The sequence below is a fragment of the Galeopterus variegatus genome, unplaced genomic scaffold, assembly GCF_000696425.1.
Source record: "Galeopterus variegatus unplaced genomic scaffold, G_variegatus-3.0.2 Scaffold134, whole genome shotgun sequence".
Taxonomy (NCBI): Eukaryota; Metazoa; Chordata; class Mammalia; order Dermoptera; family Cynocephalidae; genus Galeopterus; species Galeopterus variegatus.
The window spans coordinates 810,734-820,917 of record NW_007726245.1 but is presented as its reverse complement, the minus strand read 5'-3'; positions in this window follow the sequence as shown (position 1 = coordinate 820,917).

Genomic DNA, 10,184 nt, shown 5'->3' with positions numbered 1-10,184 from the left:
GCTCTGGAGGTAGACAGCGCTGAACTGGAACCCCTTCTCCTTCATTTAGTAGCTGTGTGACTGTAGTGAATGACTCAACCTCTCTGAGCAATAGGATTTGCCTCATCGTGTTTTAGAATTTAAAGGAAATGCCATCCTAAATTTAGCCTGGAAGCTGACACAGAGCAGGCGCTAGATAAATGAGTGCTTGTACAGGCAGACCAAGCTTGGAAGCTAGACATGAAGCTGTAAAGTCAAGTGACCTCGGTATGCTGGGCTGGCCAGTCCTTTTACCTGCTCTTCTAAAGATTTTTAATTGGTTGAATTTAAAAATGAACTGGATCGGGCGGGCCCGTGGCTCACTCGGGAGAGTGCGGGGCTGATAACACCAAGGCCACGGGTTCGGATCTCATATAGGGATGGCCGGTTAGCTCACTTGGGAGAGCGTGGTGCTGACAACACCAAGCCAAGGGTTAAGATCCCCTTACCGGTCATCTTTAAAAAAAAAAAATAATAAAAATAATAACAATAATAATAAAAATGAACTGGAACACTTTTAAACTCAGGGAAAAAAAACCAATAAAACTCTTTATTCTTTTAAAAAATTGCTCACAGTATTGTGGGGGAAGAGAAGATAGAATCCCCCTGAAAGGTACTACCCACACACCTCACAGTGGAGCCAGAGGAGGCAGAGCATGCAGAGGGCTTGGGAGATGGCACAGTGGGGACTTGGAGGAGGTGCTGGTCGTGCTGGACTCCAGGAGGCGGAACGAACACTGTGGGAGGGGGCGGGGGCGTTGCTTCTGGAAGTGGGGGGACTTTAGCACAAGCAAAAGCAGGGAAGGGGAGACGAGCCAAGGTCAGGCCCTGGGGGTGCCCAAAGGGTCTGGGGAACCGCCAGCTGCCCCGTGTGGCCGAAGGGCGTGGGGAGACTAAATGCGGGGGATAAGCAGGAGGACACTGCGTTCCAGTGGGCGGGGGTTTGGTGGGGGCCCAACAAAACAGGCTTGCAGTTTGGGAAGGTGCCCGAAGCTCGCAGCCCAGAGTAAAGGGAGGAGGGAGACCTGTGACACGGCCACCACACGGGGAAGAGGAGGCTGTGCTGAGCCAGGGCAGTGGAGGACAGGGGGACAGAGCGGAGATCTGCAAGGCTGGTGGCAGGGCTTGCTTGATTTGAGGCAGAGAAGAGAATCGAGGCTGACTCCCAAGCCCCATCTCAGGGGTCTGGGTGGACAAGGGGGACAGTCCCTGATGGACACCCAGGAGGAGGGGGAGGGTTCAGGGGATGAGTTCAGGGTGAGGAGCCTGAGGGGTGCCAGGTGGATTTTAGCTGACTGGGGATGCCACTCCTAGGTCTTCTCCCCACCACAAATTCCAGACCTCAAATCTCTTGGGCATGGGTTCCTCTCTGACCAGGTCTCATGGCTGTCAGGAAAAGGCTTCCTTCCATTACTCTGACTAATGACACCAACCTGTCTTTGAGGAAGGCAGTGGCAGCTCTGACTCCCTCCCATGGTGGCAGATGCAGGGAGCTCATCTGGGACAGGGCGATGGGGCAGCCCCTGGCTGAACACAAGTGAGAAGATTCTGGCTTCATGGTTTCAGTGCCTGGGGAAGCCGCAGGTTGGAAGAGCATCCCATGGGGCACCCTCTGTAGTGGCCCAGCCAGCACCAGGGCCCGCGGGGCAGGCCCAGGCTCCAGAGGCACCGTCAAGGCCATACAGGAGTGGACAGCTGGCTCGTAGAGACCAGGAAGGCAAGAAAGATAAAGAGCCAAAACCGTGGCCCTGCTCCCCCTATGGGATGCCAAAGACTCAGCAAATACCAGCTCTGGGCTTCCGATGGATCACAGCAGAAGTTCTCTGACGCTAGTGTGCCTGTGAAACACCTTGGCTTCTTGTTTAACTGCAGATTCTGATTTGACAGGCCCGGGGTGGGTCCTGACACTCTGCATTTCTACCAGCTCCTGGGAGATGCCAGTGCTGCTGGTCCCCAGACCATATTTTGAACTAATGAAGTTCTAGTTGGCCTCCAAGCACCTGTCCAGAAGCGGGGGTCCAACAGGGAGTCCAATCTGTGCATGCCACTTGGAACTGGGGTGCCAGGCCAGGAAGGAAGTCTGGGGGCAGGCCTACGGTTAATCTTTCCTAAAGAAGGTGGGTGGTGGGTGTCCCCACCTCTGGGGGAGGATTCCTAGCTATGGGGCTGGGGAGCTCATCCTGCAAGGGGAGGGGCACCTGTCCTTGGACACTGCTCTTTCAGGGGAGACACGATGCTCAAGACACCATGGGAGGGCGGCTCCCTCGCGTCCACCCCTGACTCTGGTCTCTGTGTGAGGCCCTCTGCTGACATCTGATCATCCCGCAGTGGATTGAAAGGTGATGTTCACTCCAGGGCTTTGGCTGGCTTTAGACCCATTATTTAAGGTTAAATGGGGATGTTTGCTCATCAAAGGGGAGTGCTGGCCTGTAGGAGCTGGAGTCACCCCCACCACTGCCCAGGCTGGTACTTTCAATAGCCTTGAACCCAAACACCTTGGCACCAGCCCTTCCTCTGTTCTTCACAAGAGGAGCAGGTTTTTGTTGTTGGCTGGCCATACGAGGATCAAACCCTGGACCTTGGTGTTATCAGCACCACGCTCTAACCACTTGAGCTAACTGGCCATCTTTTTGTTCCCCAGAAAATGGATTTAACCAGAACATCTCAGCTTGCTAGTGAATTAAGGTTGAGCTACTGAAACGAAGCAAAATACAGTTGCTCCAGCCAGCAACCTTTTTGTTCCCCAGAAAATGGATTTAACCAGAACATCTCAGATTGCTAGTGAATTAAGGTTGAGCTACTGAAACGAAGCAAAATACAGTTGCTCCAGCCAGCAATTCCAGTGTTAGGGCTGTCATCACAACAAAAGGTGGCAAATGAGAAAGGCTACGTGTCCTGGGAACCCCAAAGTGGAGTTTGAAAATTAGGGAGAGGAGAAAAGCAGCCTCACCACAAATCCACCATGAGACCCCGGCAAAGCCCACCCTCTCTGAGCCTCAGTTTTCTCGCCTGTGAAATGGAGCAGGTGATCCTCCCCACCTCATCTGGTTACAGAGCACAGCAAAGGAGGTCACAGATTTGAGAGCTCCAGACCCTTGGTGAAACACTGCAGGGGACCTTATTAATGACCTCCGCCAGCACCAGGTGTCCTGCGCGAACCACGCTCCCTCCCAGTTGCCTGGCAGGGGTCTGGCAGACACCTATGGTGGCTGCAGGGGAACGGTGATGTCCTGCCCACCAGTAGGTCTCTCCCTCACAGGAACCCCACAAGCATCTCAGGCAGAGGACCTGAAACTACTGCACCTGGGGCCTGAGGGGCCATTCTGGGAACCTGTCTATTCTCATGGGATCCACTAGTGTTTACTGCCAGGCCCAGGTGGGGACAGGGGACACCAAGGGGGCAACAGAGACTAACACAGCCCTGCCCTTCCCATCCATTGTCCCCAAGAGGCAGGAGATGGGGATTATGGTCCCAGTTTCACCGATGAAGCAAGTGGAACCCAGAGAGGTTGAGCCCTGTGCCCAAGGCCACCAATGTGCCAGAGAGTGTCAATATGTCACATGATAAAAGGATTCTGAGATCAATATATCTAAGACACCCTGGGACAATGCCAGAGTTTTGAACTAGTGCCTTCACTAGACTAACACGAGGCACAAGTGGGCACCATTTCCAGACTTGCTCGACCTTAATACCTCTGTCCCTCTCATACCTCAAACGCAGGGTGGGACCCCCTGCTCTGGGCACCGCCACCATTAGAGTTTTCTCCTTTGCACAGGACATTAAACGGGCCATTTCCACAGTAAAAACGGAATCTGGGTGAGAGGAGGGTGGTGGTGTGTGTGGTCACCCCTAGAGAATGTGGCCACCTCAGTCTACCCCCCAGCCCCCATGGCCAGCAGCTCCTGGAGCAGCCTCCAGCATGGACTGTACCCCCAGGGGAGGAGAGATTCTGGTGGGATCTCCCTGAGCCCCCCAGGACCAAGCAGCTTCTCAAGCAGAGGAGAAGTGGGCAGCCTCTGGGAATCAAGCTGGCTGCTGCCCTCCCGGAGCCCCAACCAGGGTGGGGGGCGATGGGCACCAGGAGCTGCCCGTGTCTCTGGCTTTCTCGTCCCTGCTTCCTCTCTGCTGCACCTGTCCCTCCTCCTCAGAAGGAGGCCCTGCAGGCTGAGGAGCTGGACCCATGCCCAGCACCCCCAACAGCAGGGAAATTCCTTAGGGCCCAGCAGGGCCAAGGGGCAGGGGAGGGACTTTGGGTCCCTTCACGCATGGGCTCTTTGCAGAGGCAATTTCCATTCCAGCCAACACAGCAGTAAAAATTGGAGGCAAAAGCCCTCATGCGTGATTTAGACCCTTATTTATAATTTAGTCCTCTTCCCCAAAAGAGAGTGGATTGGAGGCCCAGGGCAGAGGGAGCAGGACCTGTGCGAGAGTGTCCTGGGCACCAGGAGGGATTAGGCATGTGGCACTTGCACGCCCTTCACCTCATTCATCCTCATGCCAGCCCTGGTAAGGAGGTTACCAGCCTCATTTAATCAACCCCAAACCAAGGCTCAGGACAGTCAGGGACCTGGCAGGGACCTCCGCCCTGGAGGCCACGTGGTTTAATGGAGATCCCAGCTGTGTGACCTCCCCTAAACCACATGGCCTCCAGGGTGGAGGGACGAGAGGAGATTCTCATCCCAGTCACCCCAACACGGTCCTGCTGAGTCTCGTACCAGGCTGGGACCCTGGAATCTGCATTTTCCAAGGTCTGCCCTGGAGATTCTGATGAAGTGACCCTGGGAGGAGAATCTGGATTGAGTGGCTGGTGGACCTCACCCAGGCAGGGGTGCAGGGGTTGGTCCCAACCCAGCACCCCAGTCTTTGAGCCAGCACATGCCCTCTGAGGCTGGCACAAGGGCAGTGAGAAGGTGGTCATGGTGGGAATATTCCCAACAGCAACAGTAAAAGCAGAGGCTGTATCATCACCCCCTTCCAGGCAGGCTCAGCCCACATGGTCACATCCCCTCCAGGGGTGTGACCCCCCTGCCTCCCCATTACCCCCTCACTGGGCTGACAGCTCCCTGGAGTCCTAGTAGTGATGACAATGATGACAATGACAACGGTAATCGGTAACACTTAGGAACGCTTACTCTGAGCCAGGCGTTATTCTGAGAGTGTTACATGTATTAATCTTTCCACACTTCACAAGCCAATGAAGTAGTTTCTATTATTAGCTCCATTTTACAGACAAGGAAACTGAAGCCAGAGAGGTTAAGGACGTACTAGGAAGTGACAGAGCCAGAATTAAGAAGAACCTGCACTCTTTCCTGCTAGGTGATGCCACCTTTTCAGTCTGTCCCTGGATGTGCAGCGGCGGGTGCTGGTATGTGTTTCTCCACCACCACTACCACCACCACCACCATCATCATCAACAACTCGGGGCCACACGACGGCAGCAGGTGCACCAGCAACAGCAGCGTGATCCCAAGGGCCCCTTGGACTTGGATGCTTATCTCCCCCTGCTCGAGAGCTCCAAATAGGCTATGAGCATGTGGTACTTCCCTTCTAAGTGTCCCTAAAGCCACAGAGAGTCCACAATAGTAAAACCCCTGAATAAAGCACTTAGGAGGCCCAGGCACAGTATTAAGTGCTTCGCCCTCATTCTTTCATTAACGCTCAGGATAACCCTATGAGGGGAGCCTTATCGTAGCCTCATTTCACAGATGAGGCTCAGAGAAGTAAAGAGACCGATCTGATGATTTCCATTGCTCTGGGTATATTCCCAGCAGTGGGATAGCTGGGTCATATGGTAGATCTAAGTGCTTCGCCCTCATTCTTTCATTAACGCTCAGGATAACCCTATGAGAGGAGCCTTATCGTAGCCTCATTTCACAGATGAGGCTCAGAGAAGTAAAGAGACCGATCTGATGATTTCCATTCCTCTGGGTATATTCCCAGCAGTGGGATAGCTGGGTCATATGGTAGATCTATCTGCAATTGTTTGAGGAACCTCCATACCATTGTCCATAAAGGCTGCACCATTTTGCAATCCCACCAGCAGTGTAGAAAGGTTCCTTTTTCTCCGCAACCTCGCCAGCATTTATCATTCACAGTCTTTTGGATGTTAGCCATCCTGACTGGGGTGAGATGGTATCTCAAATGGAATTCTACTCTGCTATAAAAAACAATGAAATACTACCACTCACAACAAAATGGATGGACTTAGAATTATGTTGAGTGAAACAAGTCAGGCACAGAAAGAGAAATACCACGTGTTCTCACTTATTTGTGGGAGCTGAAATTAAATAAACACAAACAAATAAAGGGTGGGGGTGGGAAGACACAACAATCATAGCAATTCCTTGAACTTGTTAAGACAAGTGAACAGATATGATGTTGGGGGGGAGGGGAAAAAGGAAGGGGGAAAGAGGAACGGGTAAAGGGTCACAAAAATCAACTAAAATGTATATTGAGAACTTAAAATTTAAAAAAATTAAAAATAAATAAATAAATAAATAAATGTTATCTTGTTAGACTTAAAAAAAAAAAGAGAGAGAGACCGATCTGACCCAGTGTCACAGAGCCAGCAAGTTGGAAAGCTGGGCTGGGAGTTAACCTCTGACCTGTGCAGCCCCAGAACCTGAGTCTTTTTTTTCTTTTTTCCTTTTTGTCTTTTTTCGTGTCCGGCAACGGATCGCAACCCTCAGTGTCGCGCCCGTACTGGACCGGGACCGGCAACGGGATCGCAACCCTCGGTGTTGTGCCCGCACCTCGCTCAGCCAGTGAGCGGGAACCAGTCTGTATGTGGGATCCGAACCGTCGGCGGCCAAGCGGCGCACTGTAGCAGTGCACCACCGGGCCAGCCCAGAACCTGAGTCTTTGACCACCAAGTCCTCCTGCCTCCCAAACCTCCACCTGGGGGCCTTGAGAAGCAGAGAGGAATGTGCTTACATATCACCCGACCTCAGGGACAGAGCCCAGGACGAGCTGGGGCTCCTGGGTTCTGGGTCGGTCCCCTTGCGTGTCACTTATTCCCTCGCTCAGTCATTCAAGTTCATTGGCTGGGCCCTTGGGAGGGGAGAAAGGAAGGGGGAAAGAGGAACGGGTAAAGGGTCACAAAAATCAACTAAAATGTATATTGAGAACTTAAAATTAAAAAAAAATTAAAAATAAATAAATAAATAAGTAAATGTTATCTTGTTAGACTTAAAAAAAAAAAGAGAGAGAGACCGATCTGACCCAGGGTCACAGAGCCAGCAAGTTGGAAAGCTGGGCTGGGAGTTAACCTCTGACCTGTGCAGCCCCAGAACCTGAGTCTTTTTTTTCTTTTTTCCTTTTTGTCTTTTTTCGTGTCCGGCAACGGATCGCAACCCTCAGTGTCGCGCCCGTACCGGACCGGGACCGGCAACGGGATCGCAACCCTCGGTGTTGTGCCCGCACCTCGCTCAGCCAGTGAGCGGGAACCGGTCTGTATGTGGGATCCGAACCCTCGGCGGCCAAGCGGCGCACTGTAGCAGTGCACCACTGGGCCAGCCCAGAACCTGAGTCTTTGACCACCAAGTCCTCCTGCCTCCCAAACCTCCACCTGGGGGCCTTGAGGAGCAGAGAGGAATGTGCTTACATATCACCCGACCTCAGGGACAGAGCCCAGGACGAGCTGGGGCTCCTGGGTTCTGGGCCGGTCCCCTTGCGTGTCACTTATTCCCTCGCTCAGTCATTCAAGTTCATTGGCTGGGCCCTTGTTATGTACGCTGGGCTGGGTGCTAGAGGCAGAGAGGTGTGTGAACCCAGCTCCTGCCCTCACAGTCTGCTTGCCAGGAGAATGACAGAAATAAACCCTCTTCCCTACTCTCCCTGGGAGGCTCGGTTGTCCTGCACATCTGTGGTTTCTCTCTGCTCGGCGCCGAGTTGCCTCTCACGTGGTAGGTGCACCCAGACCTTCCTTTGGGGAGACACCCCTCCCTCATTCCATGCAGCTCGGGTGGCCCAAAGTACGGTCTGGGAGGGGTGGCCCTGCCTCTGAGCAGGGCCCCTGACCAGGCCTGGCCAATCAGAGATTCACCGCTTCCAAGTGTAATTTTTTTCCATCAACTGGGAAAATAGCAAGAATCATTAAAATGTTTAATAGATGCTGGCAAGACATTTGGTATGATTTACCATCTGGTCTTGAATAAAACTCTAACGAAAGGAGAATGGGGTGAGGAGGGGATAGTCTTTATTAATAAACCAAAGAATTTAAACCTAAACCCAAGTACCAACATGACGCCTAATGGTAGTAAGCTACGGTCACTCCATTTTAAAAAATAATAAGAAAACAATGATGGGGTCTTGTTTCTGGCAGCCCCCACCAACCCTTATATACCTACTGGCTCCACCAACCAGTCCAAGACCTCAGGGAACACCCTCAGCTCCACAAGCTGCTTCTGCTTACCCACCATCAACTCTGTGCCCAGCAAGTTTCGGCCTGTGCATTCCCCCGCTTTGTTGCTTTTGACTTCATTTTCCTGCCTTACAAGGCTGGAGTCCTCCCCTGATCTGCAGCCAAGACACCTGACTGCCTCTTGCCAGCCTCCTTCCCTCAACATTAGATCGCCTCCTGTAGCAACACCAGCCTCCACCTCTCCAGGATTCACCTCGTCCTTCAGGACACTGTAAATCCAGCCAATGCAGCTGCAGCCTGGGCACCTCTGCCAGCCTGTTTCCCTTGACCTGCCCCTGCGTGGCCAGCGTCCCTGCGTGGCCAGCGTCCCAGCATGCCTCATCCCCACGCCCTCCTAAGTCAGGGCAGACGTCTCCTGTGCTCACCCTGGTGAACTAGCTCTAGAAATGCTGGTGGCGCCCATCTCAGAAGGAAAGGTAAGTAGACTCACAAATATGGGAAAAGATGACATAACAAAACAACTATTATTGAAGAGAACATGATGGCTTACCTAAAAAATCAAAGAAATCGACCAGAAAATTACTAGAAGTAATAAATGAGTTCAGGCCACTGGTGAGATAGGAGATAAATTTTCAAAAATCAATTGCATTCCTATATGCTAGTGACATGCAGCTAGAAAAAAAAATCAATGGAAAAAAAAGAGTACTTCATTCTCAGTAGTAACAAAACACATTAAATATTAAACATTAATTTAGCCCAGTTGTAAGACATCTATTTTTAATGTTAATATTTTGCTCCTACTGGGAATACGAAATATACAGTAAAGGTAGCAATACTCTCTAATTTAATAGATTCAATGCAATACCAATTAAAGACCCTGAAAAATGTGTGACATACTTAAAAATCCATAAATGGTAGAGAATATCAGAGAGCTTTTTTGAAAGGCAATGATGGTTGACTTGTTTCCGTTTTAAAATATATTATACAAAGTAATAAGGATCAAATTATTATAATGTTGCATTAAAAATAAAACAAAAAAAACCCCTTTGAGCATCAAAAAGAATAATGAGAGTAATAAAACACATTGGAGAAAAGAACCCATGAGTCTACAGTCATACTGGAAAAATTTCTTTATGGAACAATGCTCTATCCGTGGAAGGGATGAGAAAATTAGAAAAATCACCATTTTGTAACCACCAAGGCAGTTTATGCAGGCGACGAGCGTCAGCTGACACTAAAACCGTCCTGTGAGCCAAGTGTCACAGTGTCTCAAGCTCTCACCCCGCAGATTACTTCTTAATTATAAGGGGAAAGTACCACTGTGTTGAAGCGATCAGGTGGACACCACCTTAACCAAAGGATTAAACTCAGTGTCACCAAAAATGGAACAAACGAACAATGCAATGTTCTCAGGACACCATCACCTACCCTTGCCAAACACGTTTTCTCTGTATCTAACACATCCAGATCAGGGGACAGTCGAAAGGACAACTGGCCGGGACTTGTGAAATGTGAATGTTATGAGAACAGCAAAAAAAAAAAAAAAGGTCAGGGTCAGTTCTAGTTTCAAGGAGATGAGAGAAGTGTAACAAGCCAAATGCAACCAGTGGATCCCTCCTTAGGTCCTGGATCAGAACAAAACAAATCAAAAAGGAGTTACAAGGACATTTTGAGGACAACTGGGAAAATCTGAATACGGACTGAATATTAGATGACATTATCGAATTCGTGTGAAATCTTCATAATGCTGCACTCAGGCACAAGACAGTCCTTGTTCTTTTTTTTTTTTTTTTTTTTTTTTTT